This window comes from Balaenoptera physalus (assembly GCF_965194825.1).
Source record: "Balaenoptera physalus genome assembly, chromosome: 14".
In the NCBI taxonomy this organism is placed as follows: Eukaryota; Metazoa; Chordata; class Mammalia; order Artiodactyla; family Balaenopteridae; genus Balaenoptera; species Balaenoptera physalus.
In genome coordinates this window covers 46939491-46961716 of record NC_138893.1, presented here as the reverse complement: position 1 = coordinate 46961716, position 22226 = coordinate 46939491, and the positions used below count along the sequence as shown (strand labels likewise).

At 42.9% G+C, this 22226-nt stretch overlaps 1 protein-coding gene across 4 annotated transcripts in view; it reads left to right on the top strand.

The window, feature by feature from the left end:
- Window positions 1-22226, top strand: part of SORCS3 (sortilin related VPS10 domain containing receptor 3) — a 610389-nt gene that overhangs the window by 249535 nt on the left and 338628 nt on the right. The window lies entirely within an intron of this gene.

Genomic DNA, 22226 nt, shown 5'->3' with positions numbered 1-22226 from the left:
CATATTGTCTTGATTACTGTAGCTTTTGTAGTATAGTCTGAAGTCAGGGAGTCTGATTCCTTCAGCTCCATTTTCTTCCCTCAAGACTGCTTTGGCTATTCGGGGTCTTTTGTGTCTCCATACAAATTTTAAGATTTTTTTGTTCTAGTTCTGTGAAAAATGCCATTGGTAATTTGATAGGGATTGCATTGAATCTGTAGATTACTTTTGGTAGTATAGTCATTTTCACAATATTGATTCTTCCAATCCAAGAACATGGTGTATCTCTCCATCTGTTGGTATCATCTTTAATTTCTTTCATCAGTGTCTTATAGTTTTCTGCATACAGGTCTTTTGTCTCCCTAGGTAGGTTTATTCCTAAGTACTTTATTCTGTTTGTTGCAATGGTAAATGAGAGTGTTTCCTTAATTTCTCTTTCAGGTTTTTCATCATTAGTGTATAGGAATGCAAGAGATTTCTGTGCATTAATTTTGTATCCTGCAACTTTACCAAATTCATTGATTAGCTCTAGTAGTTTTCTGGTGGCTTCTTTAGGATTCTCTATGTATAGTATCATGTCATCTGCAAACAGTGACAGTTTTACTTCTTCTTTTCCAATTTGTATTCCTTTTATTTCTTTTTCTTTTCTGATTGCCACGGCTAGGACTTCCAAAACTATGTTGAATAATAGTGGTGAGAGTGGATATCCTTGTCTTGTTCCTGATCTTAGAGGAAATGCTTTCAGTTTTTCACCATTGAGAATGATGTTTGCTGTGGGTTTGTCATATATGGCCTTTATTATGTTGAGGTAGGTTCCCTCTATGCCCACTTTCTGGAGAGTTTTTACCATAAATGGGTGTTGAATTTTGTCAAAAGCTTTTTCTGCATCTATTGAGATGATCATATGGTTTTTATTCTTCAATTTGTTAATATGGTGTATCACATTGATTGATTTACGTATCTTGAAGAATCCTTGCGTCCCTTGTATAAATCCCACTTGATCATGGTGTATGATCCTTTTAATGTGTTGTTGGATTCTGTTTGCTAGTACTTTGTTGAGGATTTTTGCATCTATATTCATCAGTGATATTGGTCTGTAATTATCTTTTTTTGTATTATCTTTTTTGGTTTTGGTGTCAGGGTGATGGTGGCCTCATAGAATGAGTTTGGGAGTGATCCTTCCTCTGCAGTTTTTTGGAAGAGTTTGAGAAGGATGGGTGTTAGCTCTTCTTTAAATGTTTGATAGAATTCACCTGTGAAGCCATCTGGTCCTGGACTTCTGTTTGTTGGAAGATTTTTAATCACAGTTTCAGTTTCATTACTTGTGTTTGGTCTGTTCATATTTCCTATTTCTTCCTCGTTCAGTCTTGGAAGGTTATACCTTTCTAAGAATTTGTCCATTTCTTTCAGACTGTCCATTTTATTGGCATAGAGTTGCTTGTAGTAGTCTCTTAGGATGCTTTGTATTTCTGCGGTGTCTGTTGTAACTTCCCCTTTTTCATTTCTAATTTTGTTGATTTGAGTCCTCTCCCTCTTTTTCTTGATGAGTCTGGCTAATGGTTTATCAATTTTGTTTATCTTCTCAGAGAACCAGCTTTTAGTTTTATTGATCCTTGCTATTGTTTTCTTTGTTTCTATTTCATTTATTTCTGCTCTGATCTTTATTTCTTTCCTTCTGCTAACTTTGGGTTTTGTTTGTTCTTCTTTCTCTAGTTCCTTTAGGTGTAAGGTTAGATTGTTTATTTGAGATATTTCTTGTTTCTTGAGGTAGGCTTGTATAGCTATAATCTTGCCTCTTAGAACTGCTTTTGCTGCATCCCATAGGTTTTGGGTTGTCGTGTTTTCATTGTCATTTGTCTGTAGGTATTTTTTGATTTCCTTAGGGATCTCTTGGTTATTTAGTAACGTATTGTTTAGCCTCCATGCGTTTGTGTTTTATACATTTTTTTCCCTGTAATTCATTTCTAATCTCATAGCATTGTGGTCAGAAAAGATACTTGATATGATTTCAGTTTTCTTGAATTTACTGAGGCTTGATCTTTGACCCAAGATGTGATCTATCCTGGAGAATGTTCCATGCACACTTGAGAAGAAAGTGTAATCTGCTGTTTTTGGATGGAATGTCCTATAAATATCAATTAAATCTATCTGGTCTATTGTGTCATTTAAAGCTTCTGTTTCCTTATTTATTTTCATTTTGGATGATCTGTCCATTGGTGTAAGTGAGGCGTTAAAGTCCCCCACTATTATTGTGTTACTGTCGATTTCCTCTTTTAGAGCTGTTAGCAGTTGCCTTATGTATTGAGGTGCTCCTATATTGGGTGCATATATATTTATAATTGTTATGTCTTCTTGGATTGATCCCTTGATCATTATGTAGTGTCCTTCCTTGTCTCTTGTAACATTCTTTATTTTAAAGTCTATTTTATCTGATATGAGTATTGCTACTCCAACTTTCTTTTGATTTCCATTTGCATGGAATATCTTTTTCCATCCCCTCACTTTCAGTCTGTATGTGTCCCTAAGTCTGAAGTGGGTCTCTTGTAGACAGCCTATAGATGAGTCTTGTTTTTGTATCCATTCAGCAAACCTGTTTCTTTTGGTTCGAGCATTAATCCATTCACGTTTAAGGTAATTATCGATATGTATGTTCCTCTGACCATTTTCTTAATTGTTTTGGGTTTGTTTTTGTAGGTCCTTTTCTTCTCTTGTGTTTCCCACTTAGAGAAGTTCCTTTAGCATTTGTTGTAGAGCTGGTTTGGTGGTGCTGAATTCTCTTAGCTTTTGCTTGTCTGTAAAGCTTTTGTTTTTTCCATCAAATCTGAATGAGATCCTTGCCGGGTAGAGTCATCTTGGTTGTAGGTTCTTCCCTTTCATCACTTTAAGTATATCATGCCACTCCCTTCTGGCTTGTAAAGTTTCTGCTGAGAAATCAGCTGTTAACCTTATGGGAGTTCCCTTGTATGTTATTTGTTGTTTTTCCCTTGCTGCCTTCAATAATTTTTCTTTGTCTTTAATTTTTGCCAGTTTGATTACTATGTGTCTCGGTGTGTTTCTCCTTGGGTTTATCCTGTATGGGTCTCTCTGCACTTCCTGGACTTCGGTGGCTATTTCCTTTCCCATGTTAGGGAAGTTTTTGACTATAATCTCTTCAAATATTTTCTCAGGTCCTTTCTCTCTCTCTTCTCCTTCTGGGACCCCTATAATGCAAATGTTGTTGTGTTTAATGTTGTCCCAGAGGTCTCTTAGGCTGTCTTCATTTCTTTTCATTCTTTTTTCTTTATTCTGTTCTGCAGCAGTGAATTCCACCATTCTGTCTTCCGGGTCACTTATCCATTCTTCTGCCTCAGTTCTTCTGCTATTGATTCCTTCTAGTGTAGTTTTCATTTCAGTTAATGTATTGTTCATCTCTATTTGTTTGTTCTTTAATTCTTCTAGGTCTTTGTTAAACATTTCTTACACCTTCTCGATCTTTGCCTCCATTCTTTTTCCGAGGTCCTGGATCATCTTCACTATCATTATTCTGAATTCTTTTTCTGGAAAGTTACCTATCTCCACTTCATTTAGTTGTTTTTCTTGGGTTTTATCTTGTTCCTTCATCTGGTACATAGTCCTCTGCCTTTTCATTTTGTCTATCTTTCTGTGAATGTGGTTTTTGTTCCACAGACTGCAGGATTGTAGTTCTTCTTGCTTCTGCTGTCTGCCCTCTTGGTGGATGGGGCTATCTAAGAGTCTTGTGCAAGTTCACTGATGGGAGGGACTGGTGGTGGGTAGAGCTGACTGTTGTTCTTGTGGGCAGATCTCAGTAAAATTTTAATCCACTTGACTGCTGATGGGTGGGGCTGGGTTCCCTCCCTGTTGGTTGTTTGGCCTGAGATGACCCAACACTGGAGCCTACCTGGGCTCTTTGGTGGGGCTAATGGCGGACTCAGGGAGGGCTCGTGCCAAGGAGTACTTCCCAGAACTTCTGCTGCCAGTGTCCTTGTTCCCACGGTGAGCCACAACCACCCCTCGCCTCTGCAGGAGACCCTCCAACACTAGCAGGTAGGTCTGGTTCAGTCTCCCCTGGGGTCACTGCTCCTTCCCCTGTGTTGTGATGTGCACACTACTTTGTGTGTGCCCTCCAAGAGTGGAGTCTCTGTTTCCCCCAGTCCTGTCGAAGTCCTGCAATCAAATCCCGCTAGCATTCAAAGTCTGATTCTCTAGGAATGCCTCCTCCTGTTGCCGGACCCCCAGGTTGGGAACCTGGCATGGGGCTCAGAACCTTCACTCCAGTGTGTGGACTTCTGTGGTATAAGTGTTCTCCAGTCTGTGAGTCACCCACCCACCCATTATGGGATTTGATTTTACTCTGATTGCACCACTCCTACCATCTCATTGTGGCTTCTCCTTTGTCTTTGGATGTGGGGTATCTTTTTTGGTGAGTTCCAGTGTCTTCCTGTCAATGATTGTCCAGCAGCTAGTTGTGATTCTGGTGTTCTCGCAAGAGGGAGTGAGAGCATGTACTTATACTCTACCATCTTGGTTCCTAATCCTCACTTCGTTGATTAAATTTATTCTTAAGTATTTTATTCCTTTTGATGCAACTCTGATGGGATTGTTTTCTTAATTTCTCTTTCTAATAGTTCATTGTTGGTATATAGAAACACAACTGGTTTTTGTATGGTGATTTTGTATTCTGCAACTTTACTGCTGCTTATTAGTTCTAACAGTTTTTTTGTTTTTTGGGGTTTTTTGATGGATTCTTTAGTGTTTCCTATATATAAGATTATGTCATCTGCAAACAGAGACAGTTTTACTTCTTTTTTTTCCCCCAATTTGTATGCCTGTTATCTCTCCTTCTTGCGTTATTGCTCTGGCTAGGACTTCAAAGGTTATGTTGAATAAGAGTGGTGAGAGTGGGCATCCTTGTCTTGTTTCTGATCTTAGAGGAAAAGATTTCAAGTTTTTACCACTGAGTAATAATTAATAGTATCACTAGCTGTGGGCTTGTCATGTGGGCTTGCCTTTGTTATGTAGAGGTGAATTCCTTCTAAACCCAATTTGTTGAGAGTTGTTTTTTTTTGAATTTTTTATTATGAAAGGATGTTGAAAGATCCTCGTTTCTTTATTTGAAATATTGGGATAAAAGTAAAAATATCTGTCTTAATGAAAGTGCCTGACACATGGTTTGTTTGTTCGTTTTCCGATTAACATGATGTTTTGAGTATTTAGTGTCAAACAAGTCATAGGCACTGCATAAATAATTTGCAGTTGAATAGGTAATCAACTAAGTATATTCCTGTTCTTTCGGTGAGTAGAATGTGTCTCAGGTGAGCTCGGAATATTTTTGGAAGCAAGAAGGCATTAGGTGGTCAGTCTTCTATGTATAAGACAAAATCCTAACTTCAGAATTCTGAAATCTCACCTTATGTTCATGTGGCAGAGACTGAATAGAAACAGGCACACCAGCAAAATATTAGGGGTTTGATTCCAGACCACTGCAGTAAAATGAATATGGCAATAAAATGAGTTATCCAAATTTTTTGGTTTCCCAGTGCATGTAAAAGTTATGTTTACACTATACTGTAGTATATTAAGTGTGCAGTAGCATTATAATGAAAAAAACCAAGGTACATACCTTAATTAAAAATACCTTATTGCTAAAAAATGCTATCATCTGAGCCTTCAGCTAGTCAGAATGTTTTTGCAATAGTAACATGAAAGATTACTGATCACAGATCATCATAACAAATAAAATGATAATGAAAATGTTTGAAATATTGTGAGAATTACCAAAATGTGGCACAGAAACATGAAGTGAGCAAATGCTGTTGGAAAAATGGCGCCGATAGACTTGCTCGATGCAGGGTTGCCATGACCCTCCAGTTTGTAAAAAACACAGTATCTGCAAAGCACAATAAAGCAAAGCACAATAAACTGAGATATGCCTGTATTCACTAAGCCTGTTTCATCTTCATCCAGGACAAACAACTAGACTACATCCTTTCACTTACATATAGTCATATGACTGAACTCTGGCCCATAGAAGGAGGCTAGGAGTGATGGATGCCACTTGCATACATGGTAAAAACAATTCTTACTCATTTCTCCTTCCACCAGTTCAATTGAGAATTCCTAAGATTTGGAAGATAGCAGAACGCTGATATGAGAGGAGCTCAGTTCTTTGAATCATGGTATGGAACCAGAGCCCCTTCCTGCCCCTCACCTCCCTGCAAGTCCATATTGGACTATGGTGTGAGAAGTACACTAACACGGTGTTAAGTCACTGACGCGTTGGTGGTGTTTGCTACTGCAGTTAGCTCCTCAGTGCATACAGTCTCTGGAATGCATATCCAGCCCTCCTACTCCTACATTCACTTTGTTCTCCAGCCAGAATGTCTTTTTACTATTCCCAAGATACGCTGTATTTTTCCAGCATCTAGCATAGCACCCTTTACACCATAGACGCTCAATAAACGTCTGTTGATTGATTTCTGGGTCGAAGAATGAAACAGCAGCTTCCTATAAAATGCAAGCATGTTTTATGTTAGACCGATCTGATATTTCAGAGGAAATATACATTTGGGGGTGATTCTCTACTACAGGATTTAGTATACAGCTGTTAAACAGAGAGTTCAGCTTACCTGGAACATTAAATCTAATGTTAAATTTACACACAGCCTTTCAGGGAGGTTCCTACCATATACAAGGAAAATCCAGCCATATAGAATTCTAGATGTGTTAGAGCAGCTTTGCAGATGGGCTCCATCCAGGAGAGATGGTTCTAGGCCAGGATATATGACCTTGCAGTAAATTTTAGGGGCCCAGATGTCTTCCCATCCATATTCAAGTGCTTAAAATAGAAACAGCCTATCTTTCCTCCACTTTTAGAAAGACTCACCTAGCTTTTCTTTCATGCTCTTGCACCTCTGATGCAAGACTGATGTTGAAAATCCAGAGTATGACAACTACTTAGCTTTCTGCTGCTTACACAAAGTAGGTCAGAAAATGGAGGAGAAATGAATTATACTCTCGGTCAGAGGTTGTACAGAGAACTGTAGCTGCCCGGTGTTGTTTTCTTTCGTCCATCAAGTATGTTGGACATCTTGCCATCTTCTTGATGCTAGCCATCTCAGTAATAATAGAAGGCATTTGCTGAGTGTTATGTGCTATAAGCCTTAGGTTAACTTGAGGTTAGCATTCCCTTTACCCACCCATCAGCTGCTGCAAGAAATGTGATGACTTCCTCCAGAGGTCACCCCTTCCCACATCTGGGATGGCCAACGACTGGCTGGTATGGGGCACAAAAGCCTGGCTTTTTGCCTCAGAATGGGTTAAGTCTCTGGTGAGAGTTCTGCACCAGAGCCCCCCTGTGGATTAAGCTTTACCTGGAACCACAACCTTGCTGGTCTGCTGCCCCTTCCCTATCTTGCCTCCCTCTCTTCCATTAGGTTTGGCCTAAGAGCACTCCCTCAATCATTCTTAAGCTTCCAAATCCCAGACTCAAGCTCAGATTTTAGGCAACTCAGCCTAGGATGTTTTTTCTTTTTCCTCAAGGTCACTTTATACTCTGCTCCGGAGATGTCAGTTCTACTCTTGTTTCTGTCCATGGTGACAGTATTCTCTTAGGCGCTCAGGCTTAGAATCTTGACGTTGTCTTTACCTGCTCCTTCTCTGTCCCTGTCCAGTAAACACAGTGTGCTTCTTCTGTGCTCCTCTTTCATTTCTTACAACACAATATCATCAGATTAGTGGATGGATTCCTAGTAAGTCTTTCTACCTCCAGAAGGACAGGCTTCACCAACCCATCATATCCATCAGCAACCGATTAGTCTTTCCACATGGGTTTCTATCATGTCCCTACCCTATTCCAGAACCTTGGGGGCCCCAGTTGCTTGTAAGATTAAGTTCAAGCTCTTTAGCAGATATTCAAGACCCTCCACAAGTCTTATTCTGCTCATCTAAACTTACACCCTTTTATGCCTGTGTATGAACATTTCTTTCAGGCTGGGCCCATCTCCTAATTTTCTTCTGAAAATACTTGCATGTTTCAGGTTCCAAGCCTTTGGACATGGTCTTTGTATTCCTTTGGGCTCCTAATGCTCCACCTTTTCCTCAAAGTTCACCTCTTCAATGAAATCTCCCTTCCTCTTCTCTGAGCTCCTCTAGCACTAATGAGTATCATTATCTTCATCATTTTCATCATCATCATTATCACCGTCATATTAAGAACCTATATATAATATGCCTGAAATTGTGATAAATGTTTTATGTGCATTTCCTCATTGAGTTCTTATTGAGTTCTTCACTGAGTTCTGAGACAACCCTGTGAGGTACTTAGTTTAGGTAGTTTTGCCTATTTTATAGATCAGAAAACCTAAGTTCAAAGAGGTTAAGCGACCTGCCCCAAATCACATAGTAAGGGGTGTGGAGCCAGGTTTTGAAACCGCCATGACTCCAAAATGTGTGTACTTAACCACACTGCTATCCTATTGAATTTGGTCTAACTTCTTCCTACTCATTTATACTTTATTCATTTATTCATTGAAAATAGTGATTGAGTGCCAGGGACTGGACACTAGGGACTTAGTAGGGCCCTCGTCCTCACAGAGTTTTATCTAATTGTTTTCTTGAGCCCCTTTCCTAATTGCTGTCCCTCTCCCTAAGCTTCTCCCTCCCCACTAATCTCTCCAGGAGACGACTCTATCAAAATTTCGCCTGGGTTCTGTGTCATTTTGCCTATCATTTCCTGATGGTTCAGGTGCTGTGTTTAAAATGACATGTCCCTTGGCCTTCAGGACTGACTCATGCCATGCTTTTTAGTTATTTAGTGAGAAATGGTCTTGTCTCCCCAAGACCATATGATACTTTTTGAGAGCATTCCCATAGGTGCCTAGATTAGGTGACCCATAGGCTGGTAGACCTTTGGGAAGCTGAACACTTATTCCAGAGACATGCCCAAGCCCAGGCAATTTTTTTGCAGGACCTCAGTAGCCCTTGGTGATGACAGATTTGCATCCCTAGAGCATAGATCTGCATCTTGAAAGCATCCAGAAGCCATTTGGAGCTTGGTCAGATATGCAGAAGGTTGGAGATGGCAGGGACTTTTGAGATCACTGATTCCAACCGTCTCATTTTACAAAAGAGGAGAGTAATCAAACTGTGAAGCATTGTTTTTGGTTGGAAACAAGGAGTGTCTGTAACGACAAGATTCTGGAAGCCCAATAGACCAGAACTTGTGGGCCTCGCTGAATGCTGAAGTTTGAGCCCCTGGGGACAGTCAATGCATTGTGTTGCTGCCAGTCTTGGTGTTTGTTAGTGGGCTGGGAGGTACTGCTCCCAACCAGGCTTCTGGCTCTTCTCAGCATCTTGACCTGCGCACTTGAGCGCTGCCTTTCCCCAGGGGGGCAGCCTGTGTCAGGAAAGGCACTGAGTTCCAGGGACTCCGAGAGGACATGAGCCTGAGGAGTGTCTGTGTATGTTGAGGGGGGTGGGCTGTGCGGGGCTGGCTTCCAGAGCCAAGACCTCTACAGGCTCTCGCATGGATTGGCAGTGAATGTCTTTTGGTATAAAGACACCGTCCTTTCTTTCCAGTGATACTTTTGGCCTGGGGTTCTGTAGCCTCTCTGTACCAAAGACCCCAGACCCAGGTGTCTGGGATGAAATATTTTCCTGTTCAGTAGATTGTTCAGGCTATAGGAAGTGCCTGTCATCATTTCATGCAGTCCTTCTCATTTTTCAGAGGGGAAATAAAGGATGGCGGTAAGATGGCTTTAGGAAGAAATGAAAGTGTATCCAAGAACTAAGCTGATTCTTGCACTGTGCTTTATGTAGATTTTCTCGTTGGGTCCTCCCAACAACCCTGCCTGGTAGCAATTATTATGCCTATATTAGAGGTGGGAAAACTGAGGCCCAGAAAGCTAAGGCAATGTGCATAGGGTTATATTGCTAGTAGGTGGGAGAGCAGGAATTCTAGCCTAATTTCGACTTCAAATGCTCTCCTTTTTAATACCTGTAATACCTCCTAGTAGGAAATGTCTTCAGAGATCCCCTGAAAGGATGAGTCAGTGAAATCTCTATTATGTGATATTTTGAGAAACAGATACTTCGTTACCACTGCTTCCAATAAACAGCCAAGAGTTGAAGTAGAGTGCACGGGATTTGGAATCTGTTGACCTGGTTTCAAGTTCCAGCATTGTCATTTACTTAGTCACTTAACCTTTCTGAGTCTCTATTTCCTCATTTTTATGACAAAGATAAAATACCTTTGTCAAAGGGTCATTGCGAGAATTAAATGAAATATCTCAAGAGAAAGTGTTTTTTATAAAGCACTACGCAAATGTTAGTTCCTTAAATGCCACATTGACTTAGGGTGGCACTCTCCCGAGAAATCAGTTATTGAGCCCAAGTGTGTGCCAAAGGCTTGATCCCTGACCTCAAGAAGCTTATAGTTTTGGCAGGGACAAGAGGCAATGAAAATCAGAGGGTATAGGCCAAATTGTGCTGCAGTGATATAAAAGTAGTAAAGAATCAGAGAAAGGAAATATCACTGTAGGGCAAGGTAGATGAGAAGGCTTTATATAGGAGGCTGGATTTGAACTTTACGGGGTCTGACGAAGAAGACTGTTTGAGGTGAGAGGAGATTTGCAAGAAGTCCATAGCTTTAATTACAGTTCGAAAAGATCTCTTTGTAAGTGGCAGTCCTCTGGGACCCAGTTGTTTGGCATAGAGCAGCAGTTCTCAAAGTGTGGTCCTGGGAACCCTGGGGAATGCCCACAACCCTATCAGGGGATTAATGAATATATTTTCTGATAATAATAAATGTTATTTGCCCTTTTTTATTCTCATTCTCTCACAAGTGTACAGTAGAGTTTTCTAGAAGCTACGTGACATATGTGATGTCATAACGATTAAATGCAGATGTTGATATGAGAATCCAACTGTCTTCCATTAAGTCGGATATTAAGGAGCTTTGCAAAAAATGTAAAAAAAAAAGCCACGCTTTCTCACTAAATTGTTTTTGTTTGGGAAACTGTAGTTGTTTTTCATAAAATTACGGTATTTATGTTTTATTATTGTTATTTTAAAATAAATGAATAAATATTGTAAAATTTTATCAGATGCAATTTCTAATACAGTACAGACTGATGGATATAACATATGAATTAAATCTCTTAGGGTCCACAATAATTTTTAGAAGTATCAAGGGGGTCCTGTGTTAAAGACATGGTATTCCAGTGTGAAGACACAGTTAAGGTCTCATACTTTTATTATGCATTGGTGCCAACACACCTATGTTTGGAGATTTTAAAATACTAATGCCCAGTGTTGGCCAGTATGCAGTGAAACTGGTGCTCCCAGGTACTGTTAGTGGAAGTACAGATTGACCAGAATATTTATTTCATACAGAATATTTTGTAACAATTACCATATTAATGATAATTTTTACCCTTTGAACTAATAATTACATTAACATGGATGTACTTTAAGGAAACAAAGACGCATACAAAATTTATGTAGAAGAGTACACACTACAGTTATTTACTATAAAAATTTGGCCAGAAACCAACCATCTGACCGAGAAGGCAGTTAAAGTAAATTATGATACATTTATACACTGGGATGCTGTAAGGCTTTTAAAATGATTTTGGAAGAATATTAAACAACCTGGTGAGATGCTTAAAATATTATGTTAAGTGAAAAAGTAGGACACCAAACTGTATGCAGAGAACAACCCCCAATTTTGTAAAACATACACATGCACACAGATTAGAGAAAAAAAAAAGTACCAAAATGTTAAGTGGATTTTTCTCTGCATAGCGTGGCTATAATTGATGTCTATGTTGCACATTATACTTTTCTATACTTTATGATATTTCTACCATAAGTTTTCAGTCCTTTTATTTTTTAAAAAGACCCCAGAGTGTGACATTTATTTTCTCTAAGGCCATGGGCACCAGTCTACGGAGCCAATCCATGGCACCAGGGCTTCAGATGAGTGCTGCCTCAGGTCTCAGAGGGGCATTTCTCTCAGTGCCAAATGATGGTTTAAGAAATACTCTGTGACTTGAGAACAAACCCAACTTCTAGCTAATTGCTTCTTCTTCTTACTTAGCCTTTCAAAGGAAAGCTTTAAAAAACTGGGATTGGTTTTCATGCCCTATAGCTCTGGTCTGTTGTCAAGGGCGTTTGGAGTGTAGAATGTGGTGTCCAAGAGGGCAATTGTTTAAATAATGTTGTGTAGCCGGCATGGTGCAGGGAGCATAGCAATCAACATATAATTCTTTTAGAGGAAGAGGTAAATGAGATTTCAGATTTCTGGGCCCATAAGGAGATGGAGTGGCTGTGGTATAAGAGCTTCAAATGGGAGACCTGCAATTCACTCCTGAGTATCTGGGAATTTCCAATTCTTTCTTGGGCTGGAAGGTGTCAGGTGTTGGAATACTTTAGTCTTCTTTCTTCCCCGAATGACCGGTAAGATAACTGATAGAACCAGCTCTGCCTGAAGGACATCTGCTTTGTTGTTAGTCTCTCCCAGGAGAACCTTTCCCAAGCAGAAGGGAATCTGAGTGTGACTATTTAGTCCCTGGGACACATTTGCTCAGCCTGAGTATCCAAAAAACTGCATGGCATTATGCAGCATGCATTAGGGCCTAAGAGAGATACACAAGGTAGTTCATTGACCTCAGAGGACTTAGTCTGTCTGGAAAAAGAAGCCTCATGCACAAAAAGTTAAATAATGACATAAAACAACAGCAGAAGAGAAGAGATGTATATCCCCAGAGAGCGGGTACAATGCTCCCTGAGAGTGACACAGATGCTGAGTGCTAGGAAACCAGAGGCAGGAAAGATGAGAGGCTTCTTGGAGGAGGATAGAAGCTGGAGAAGCCACTCTCTTTTCTACAGGGCTGGTTGCTCAGGGGAGAAATAGACTTGCTTTAACGGATAAATTAATTAACGCTTTGAGTGCCTACCACGTGCAAGGTATTATGTTTATCTCAGAGAAGAGAAAGATTTACAAATAAATGGGGCACAGAGTTTAGCTTCTCTAGGGTAGCGGGATGGTCTGAAGGCTCTCCATCAGTTTACATCTCTCCATTAGGCAGCTACGCACTTTATCCTGGGGGTTTCTGGATGTGCACAGATATAATTCTGGCATGTCATAGGGACCCAACTGGCTGCATGTAATTTTGAAGGGAAATGGTAAACATCTACTCCCCAGATAGAGATGCCTTGCTAAAACTGTCCAGAACCTTCTAGTTCGTGCCTCATTATTTTTTTCCCCAGGAAAACTTACTGAACAAAGTGAGGTCTGTTTTCCCTAGACTTTAATTTGTTAGTATTGGCCACCTGCTGGAGGCTATCTCTGATTATCGTGGCAACCCCTCCATCTTCCCGTGTAAAGCCCGGGATGGCTTTAACCTGCCCACTGGTGGTTATGTAACTATAACTCACCTCCTGTTTGCCCAGAGATGTATGGGACACTTTCTCCTCCAATGATCACATTATTGTTCTACCATGGGGTCTCCCAACAACTGGCAGTGAAGTGAACTTCGTGGCATTAGGACCATTTAAGCTTCACAGTAATCCTATGAAGGCGATATTTATATTTCCATTGAGCAGATATGACACAGGAGACTTACGTAATTAGCCTAAGGTTACACAGGCTGGATTTGAAACCAAATCTGCTTGACTCTGAAACAAATCCTCTTATGGTTATGTTGGGTTGTCTTTTTGAATGCAAATGCTTATCTATAATAGAGCTCCTCTACAGATGTGTTAATTTACTGATCTGCCTCATAACTGCACAGTAACAAATCACTTTATTGTGATTATTTTTAACTGCATGAGTGACACATGGCTATATTTTGGTTTTGAAAACATTGCAACATTACAAATAAACTCAAGTTCTTATAGCCAACCCACCCCACCCCGGGCCCCTACTCAGAGGTAACTTCTATTACCATGTATTTGCGTTTTCCTCTAGAAATTTTAAAATGCACTAGTGTATACACTTAAAAACCTAATGGAAATATATTGTTTTGTTTTGTTTGGGTATACTGTTTGTATCTTTGATGCATTATTATTCAGTAGCCTTTTTCATTTAGTAATGTCTTAGAGACTTTTCTAGGTCAATAATCTTGATATCTACCTGATTCTTTAATGCTGTTGTATAGTGTGTGTGTATGTGTGTGTGTGTGTTGTGTAAAATACACTATATTCATGTGAACAGAGGTGCAGTGAATTATAGGCTGTCACATCCTCTCAGGGTCTGCTCGTGCTCTTTCCTCCCTTCCCCAGTATGACACAAACAGGCCTCTTTGCTGATAGGGTTGAAATCTTTTATCATTTTTAGTCTTCAAAATAACAACCCAGCAGCCCTATTATCTTCACTGAGATTCTTCAGTGAGAAATGAAGTGTTCACACTTGAATGAACACAAAGAAAGACCAAGGATCTGAATGTTTGGGCCAACCCCACACACGCCAACCTTCCCTCCTAGATCTGAACTGGAATGGTGCTGCTGGTGGGTCTACATTTTATTTGATATAAACCATGAATTCTGCATGATCTGGTCTCCAGAGTCAGTTTACCTTCAATTTTCTGCACTTGGACCCCATGATGGCTCTCATTCAGATAGCTGGGGCAGGAGAACATTAATTATTCTGTATCACTGTGTCTCTCTTTGTGAGACTAGAGAATGCGGCGGTGGAGTCAGATGGCACAAAGAGCTCACGGAGAGCTGTGTGAGCTTCTGCCTGGGCATCAGCCTGCCTGTGGTTTTTCTGAAGCAGAGGGTGGGGCCGCTATCCACTTGGAGAGTGAAGCTATTGAAGTCACTCGTTTTTGGCTTGGAGTCTGAAATTAGTTTTCTGGCTGGTTATTTGCGGTCAGGTTGGGCTTCTGCCATTGCAGAGATACAAATTAACGTGGCCTTAGGAGCTGGCCTTAAGATGGGGAGTGGAACAGGCCAGAGGGGAGCATCAGTGGTTTCCCCATTTGGATCATAAAGACTCTCTGGGCAGCCATGGGTCTGGAGCTATGCTGTGGAAACTCCTGACCTGCCCTTGGAGGGGGCTGTGGTCCACCACACACTGGAGCCCCTTGTTGCCTCTGGTCTTTGATTGTTGACTGTTCTTGGTGTAGCTCAGGGGAACACACTCGGGGGGAAAGGCTGGTGGAGGCTTTCCAGGGCCTGGCACTTGGAAGCTTGGTTCTGCCTTTTGATTCCCCAGGCAGCTGGGCCGTATTGTACTTTCATGGCAGCAATGGGACACTGTGGCCAAAGATTCCTTAATGATTAATTGGGCGTCCATGTGCCTCACCCCCTAAGCGTAAGGAGTTTATAAATCAAGGAAAAAAACCCAACGTGATTGTCCTTGAGAAAAATACAATCTGGAGTAGTCATAAAAATGACAGCCACACACATTTATGGCACAGGGGTTTATCGGATGCTAGACTATTTTTCTCACTATTCTCTATGTAGTCCTCCCAACAACGGCCCTATTGTTCAGAGAAGTGAAGAGCTCACACGGCTAGTTCATCCAGCACTGGGTATAGTTGTCTTTGCCCTGCTCGCATCTTCCTTGTTTTCTCTACTTAGTGCTCTGCACTTTCAGCAATTCAAAAGACATTTCATTTGTTGTTTTTCTTTTAAGGAGCTTTTAGTCATTGCTGAAAAGAAAAAAAGCACATAGGTGTATTCAGAGAATAAATAGGGAACTCCTAACGCTGTTGATACAAATGCAGAGGAGGTTGTGGGTTGAAGTTGTAGGAAAAGTCTCCAAGATGTGATTAGTACTAGAGCTGGGAGTCAAAAAGGAGGAAATCTGGACACTTGCCAACCGTAAGCTCATTGGGAGAGTGGAGGATGGGAGGTAAAGTGGGCAAAGGCGTGAGAAGGCCTGAGTGCCAGGCTTAGGCAGACACTTTGACCTGATGGCAGCCAGGCAGGGAAGCATGAGTCAGGGTATCAGAGACCTTGGCCAGAATCTTGGGAAGCTGTCTTAGAGACGAAAGCGGCATGGGAGCCTGGCTGGTGGTGGGTATGGTAGGGGTTGATATTGTAGTCAGCTAGAGCAGTGGTGACCACCCAATTATGCACTGCCTGCTTTTGTAAATACGGTTTTATTGTAACACAGCACACCCATTCATCGGTGTATCCTGCTTGGCTTTTTTTGAGCTACAAAGGCAGAGTTGAGTAGTTGTGATAGAGATTGGCAAAACCTAAACTATTTACTCTCTGGCCCTTTTACAGAAAACAGTTTGCACTTTGCTTGCCTGAGCTTTGTAGCTCCTGGTAAGTGTCCCTCACTGGGGAGGGAGGAGGGGTAAGCCCAGTGCCTGGCACATGGTAGATGCCATAACAGAGAACACATAGAGATGTGTTAAGAAATGAGCAAAACAAAAATAAAATTGCTAACAGGAAAAGGAACTATCAGGACTGAGGTTGTTTGCTAATTTTAGATAATATCACAGAGAAGGGAGTCCACTGAGAAGATGAAAGACTGATAAGAGAATCAAAGAGTAAAAGACTTGAAATTTCCCAGTTCCTTCTCAGGGGCGAGGCTTGGAGAGGGAAGGAGGAGGGGGGCTGAGGAGCACAGGTGGCAAACAAGGGGAAGGCAGCTGGTGGGATTAGGAAAGCAGTGTGCCCGCCCTGATCCTGAACATCTGGTGGCTGGTGAGAACTGGCAGAGTGCCCTCTGGAGCCCTCTCACCTCTGGCAGGAATGTGGCTTTGGGGATGCAGCGAGGGCGGGTGGTGTTGAGATCCAGCTCAGCTCTACCAGGAAGCCGACTTGGCTGCGTTGGCTAAAAGTTTTTCTTTTCTGTTCTTTTACTTTTAAAATAGCAACCCATATGCTTGTTGCCACCATCCGCTCCCGCAGAAGCTCACTAGAGGAGTGGGAGCTTGCTGGGCGGATGAAAGTATAGTATATTCACAACTCAACCCTGGAAATTGTCGTTGAGAGACTGGCTTTGGGTAACTACCAGGGTTATGGGAAGTTAGGCTGAGGGGGTCCTCCTGGAAGGTACTGGCCCACACGGAAGTCTTCTGGAAGCCTATCAGGATGGGACAGGAGTTCTGAATAGTCGAAGGGCTCAGACTAGGAGTGCTGGGAGGCTGAAGAGGATGGACATCTAGTCTACCAGTCAGCATCGGGTACCTGGGGAGGAGTGTGAGCGGTTGGCAGCTGGGAGGCCCAGCCCGACAGCAAGCGGGTCCTTGGGCGGGCAGTGGAGCCATGGAGCAGGTGACCTACAGTGATGTGAATGGGAAAACCAGAGACGGCCCTCATGAAGCCAAGACTCAGGGCCCCAGCTGCTAATTGGGTTCAGATGCTCTGGAATTCAGGATTCCAGAGACAGAGATAGCTGGGACGAGACAGGTCAGGAGCTATGGACTCAGGCCCTGGCAATAAAGAAGGACCCAATTTCTGGAGCTGGGGACTAAGGGAGTGTCTCTTTGAAGACCTCCTTAGAGAAAAATTTGTTAAATACCAGCAAAGAAGTTATGCATGGAGTATGAGTGGTAATGGCACATCAAGATGTCTCTCTAGAAAAAACTTTTCTTTACAGATGCACAAGAAGCCACGTGTAAAAATGGCGATTGAAACATTTATCATAGCAAATTTTAAAGGAAAAAGACAAAAATATTTATCAGGGGTTGAAAGGATAAATAGACAGTGGTTTATTGGTAAGCTGCGATGCTCTACAGCAGTTAAAATGAATGAATTACGGCTAGGTGTGTCAACGTGGATAAAATCCCCCAAACTGAATGTTGGACAAAATAAGCAAGCTGCAGAATGTATATCCTGTATGATAACATTTATGTGAATCTAAAAACACGCCAAAAGATGATCAAGCATTTGTGTTCATACACAACATATAAATCTAGTAGTGGGTATATGATTGGCTTCTTGTATTTTTCTGTGTTCTGGAAATAGTTCGTAACGAAAGACGAAGAGCACGAGAGAGGGAGATACAAACATGTGCACGTGCGTGCGCGCACACACACACACACACACACACACACACACACACACACACACACACACACACAGCAGTGGAATAACCTTCTGGAACTGGAGGAATCTGAGCCCAGAACAGAAGCTGGGAGCCCTGTGGCTGGGCACTTCTCACATGCTGCCTGCCAGGCTAGCTGTGTGTTCTGAGCCATTCCAAATGGTAACTGGCATAGTGCCCGGCCTATGGCAGGTGCCCCATGCATGTGTGTGATGTCCCCAGCTTTCAGGACATTTCAGCGTTAGGAGCTTAGTGTCAAGATTTGGGCAACTAGCTTTAAGTTAGGGGAAACGAGCCTGCTTCCTCTAAGAGACCCCGCCGGCAGATGTCTGGAGTCACAAGGTGGAGGATGGTCTGCTTTCCTGTCAAAGCGACTTCTGCAGGCACAGCTGGCTCTGGCAATGGTGCTGAGGCCTGTCTGCCAGCTGCCCCTCACCGCAGGTGAAGGGGGCCCACAGAACTCTGTGGTCAGCGCGGTGTGTGGCCTCCATGCTGGGAAGGGCAGAGTCCAGGCCTCCTTTGGTCCCAGGGCTCAGTGGCTCCCTGAGGCGTCCTCACCGAGTGAGACTTGTTTCTGTTTGCCTGGATAAGCAGCAGCTGCCCGAGGAGCAGAGGAGGCTGAGCCGTGGCGTGTCCTTTGCTGGGAAGCCCCTACCCTGTGCAGCCACTTTTGGAAAACAACAAAGTCAGTGGGAATTGGTTGTGCGGCTAGCAGAAAGAGAGACTATGCATCATGCTAAGTACACTGCCTGTGATGAGGGTTATTTGGATGCTGGAAGGAAGTTTGTTGTGACACCAGTCATGCAGGGAGCCCTGAGAATTTAGCTCTTATAAGTAAGATGTTGGCTATATAGAGCATGAGGAAAAGTTGCTATTTGGAAACAGCTTAGCGCTGTGCTGGTGGGATAATAAGATTTCAAGTCCAGAAGGGGCCTCAGGATCCTCCGAGCTCTTTTTCAACTAGGCCCTGTCCTCGGGTATGTCCTCAAGAGCCCATTTTTAGCAACAGTCCCGCTAAGTGAGTTTAGCCAGGATCCTCCCACCCCCTTGCAATAATCTCGTCATACTCAATATCTGATCAAATTCCTCATCCTCCACCATCCCCCAGGTGATGTCTGATCACCCTGACCTGCCCTCAGTGAGAATCCTGTCAGGTCGGCTTAGCAAAGAATTGCCCTACCTTCTTAGTAATGTTCTATCCACTGACTCCCACCCTTCTCTTTGGCTGTAAATTCCCACTTTTTCCTTGTTGTGTTTGGAGTGGAGTCCAATCTCCCTCCTCTACTTCAAAACCTCACTGCTGTGGTCCTTGTACCTATTGCAATAGTCCTGAATGAAGTCTGCCTTTCCATTTTTACAAGCGCCAGAATAATTCTTTCTTTAGCAGGCTTAGGGAATTGACCTTTCCAGGGTAACACTTTGAGTACATTTCAGAATCACTCTAGACTCTAGATTTCCAGATTCCAAGTTCAATTTTCTTTTCCCACCTGGTGCCATCTTTATGCCTTCAAGAGTGTAGAATCAAGAAGCAATTTGTTCTATAAAATATTTTATTTGTATTAAGAAAAATATACTGCTGACAGTCCGTAGAGATTATAGTGTGTCTTCTCCCCTGCCCTGGGTAGGATAGGAGGTCAGATTGATTGGTCATTTCACCTTAATTCTAGTGTCATTTAACTTAATTCTCGATCTTTCCCTGGTACCAGATGGCACTAAAAGGCCTTACCATTCTGCAAGTTGTATCTGAAGTATCTGAAATATCAGGTGTGTTTTCTAGGTGTGGCTCTCTGTTGAGCTGCCACTAAAACGTTAGCAGTTGGTCAAGACCTTGTGAGTGGGTTTGGACAGGTTCAATCATTCATTCATTCTTGCAAATAAAGACAAAGCAAAACAATACAAACATTAATACATTCAGTACTTGCTTTGTACCAGGCACGGTGCAAGGCATTGGGTTGTTATAAGAAATGGCTTTTGCCCTTAGGAAGGTATAGTCAAGGACGAAGTCTCAGGATAAAAATAGCATGATCACAACAATAGGATAAATGCTAAAATAGAAATATGTACAAGGTGGTATGAGAACACAAAGGAAATGGTGATTAATTTCCCAGTGAGAAAGTTGGAAGGAGAGTGATATTGGAGTTGATTGTGAAGATTGCAGAGAAGTTTACCAAGTAGAGGAAACAGAGGCTGGAGATAGTTCAGGCAGAAGGGAATGATGTGCCAGAAATGGAGGCCACAAAAATGTAGGACATTCAGGGAAGTTGAATGAGGCTGGACAGCAAGGGGCAGAGGAGCAAGTGGCTGGGAATAGGTCTAGTAAGGGAAGTTGTAACCAGATTTTACAAGACTAAGCTTGGAAGAAAGAACTTTACTGTGTGCAGGCAGTGGGTAATTACTACCACGGAGTGAGGTGGACAGATCTGTGTGGTTGATATACAACCTAATGACAGCATGGAGATTGGTGGGAGGGGGAGAAGGTTGAAGAAGAGCATCCAATTGGGGAATCGTTGCAAGAATGAAGATGTGTGAGCCACAACATTGGAATGAGAATGGGAAGATCGGGGGTCTAAGTTATGTAGGAGATAGAATCATTACGACTTGGGGACTGAGCTGGGTTCGAGAGATAAAGGCAAGGATTTCTCCCATTGGCGTTGAGTCCTAGTGCCTGAGGTAGAGAGGAGACAGAAGATAAGAAGTCAGTTTGCGGAGGGGGGAGGTGCTGAGTATTAAAGTTAGCATAACCGTGTGGGGCCTGTAGCCTAGGGAGGGATTAGAAATACTGATTTTTTTTTTTTTTTTCAATAAACAGGCCAAGCACACATGATGTGTAAGACCTGGTTCTGTACAGTTTGGGGAAAGGGGAAGTCATTGTCCTTTGTATTTTCATTTATTTTTTGACATCTCAGAATGCCTACATCCTGTTAGGAGGTTTCCCGTGTGTTGTATTTTTGCATGCTCAGAAATGCCTTGTGAGATTAAATTATCCCCATTTTTCCAAATAAGAAATTTGAGGCTCCAGCAGGTGAAGTAACCTGCACTTGGTCATGTGACCAGGGAGCTGCCCATCTAGGAATTAACCAGAGATTTTACTGTGCCCCAAGTTCATGTTCTTTCCTCTCCCCATAGCGTTCTCTGAAGTTCCGTGTCCTTGAGGAGCTTACATTGTGGTTGGAGAAACAGAACATAAGGAAACTAATCATGACAATATGGGGAAATGAAAGGGGCATGTACAGTGTGTGCCTTGGGTGTACAACAGACGGGGAACTTTGTTCTGGTGCAGAGGAGAAATGAGTGGCAACCAGGGAGAGGGCCAGTGAAGCCTTAACCAGAGGTAAGGGTGGGTATTTAAGCCGGGCCTGGGACATGGGATTTGCCAGGTTGGATGGGGGTGGAGACAGTTCTTAAAGGTCATCACAGAGCTTGGCTGCTAGACTTATAAAGCTAAGCTGTGGGCCAAGGCAGAAGCAGATTAGAGATAGAAGGTGGGTAAAGGATCAAGCAAAGATAGGGGCAGGTAGTTACTAGGGGGACACAGGGCCGGCGTCGGAATGCAGGCACCCGTGAGGTCACTTCACCGTAGAGAGAATGAATGAGCCTCTGTGGCCTTCTAAAGCTCCAGTGGGAGAGGTTTCCTGAGTCTAGCCAAGGAAGGCGATGGCAGAAAGGGGGTGAGAACCTGAAGATACTGGTGGTCTGAAAAGGGAGGGAGGTGTGTGGGACGGGAGTGGGGAAGCGAGGCGGGAGCAGCAGGGGTTTCAGCTACTTGAATCCATTGTCGGGTACTCGCTCTCCCTTCTCCTCTGTGGAAAGGCGGGATGCAGAGGAACGAGCCTGTGGCTTGGTTGGCCCGCCTTTGTTCTCTGAGCCCTGACTCATGTTCTTGGTATAAGGTCAGAGCCCTGGAAATTAGGCCCAAAGGAGGGGCGGGCGGCCAGCAGGATCGTTGGGATGATGAGCTATCGGCAGCAGTTCAGTGTCGCTGGCTCTTCCCCCTGACACACCATCGCTCCCATGTAAAGCCTCAGACTCTGCCGGGTGCGGCCAGATTTGGCCCTTGGACCCCACAGCTCCTGGATACAGTGCTTCCTGACCTTCTGAGGGTCCCTTGGCTTCAGGCTCAGTGGAGGGGCGTGAAGTTGGTTGTACCCAGCGACCTCAGGAGAAGGTCCCTGCAATGCCCCTCGGGGACAGAGGGCTGATTGTGGCAGGTGGCCCGGCTCCCCGGCAGCTCCTGTCA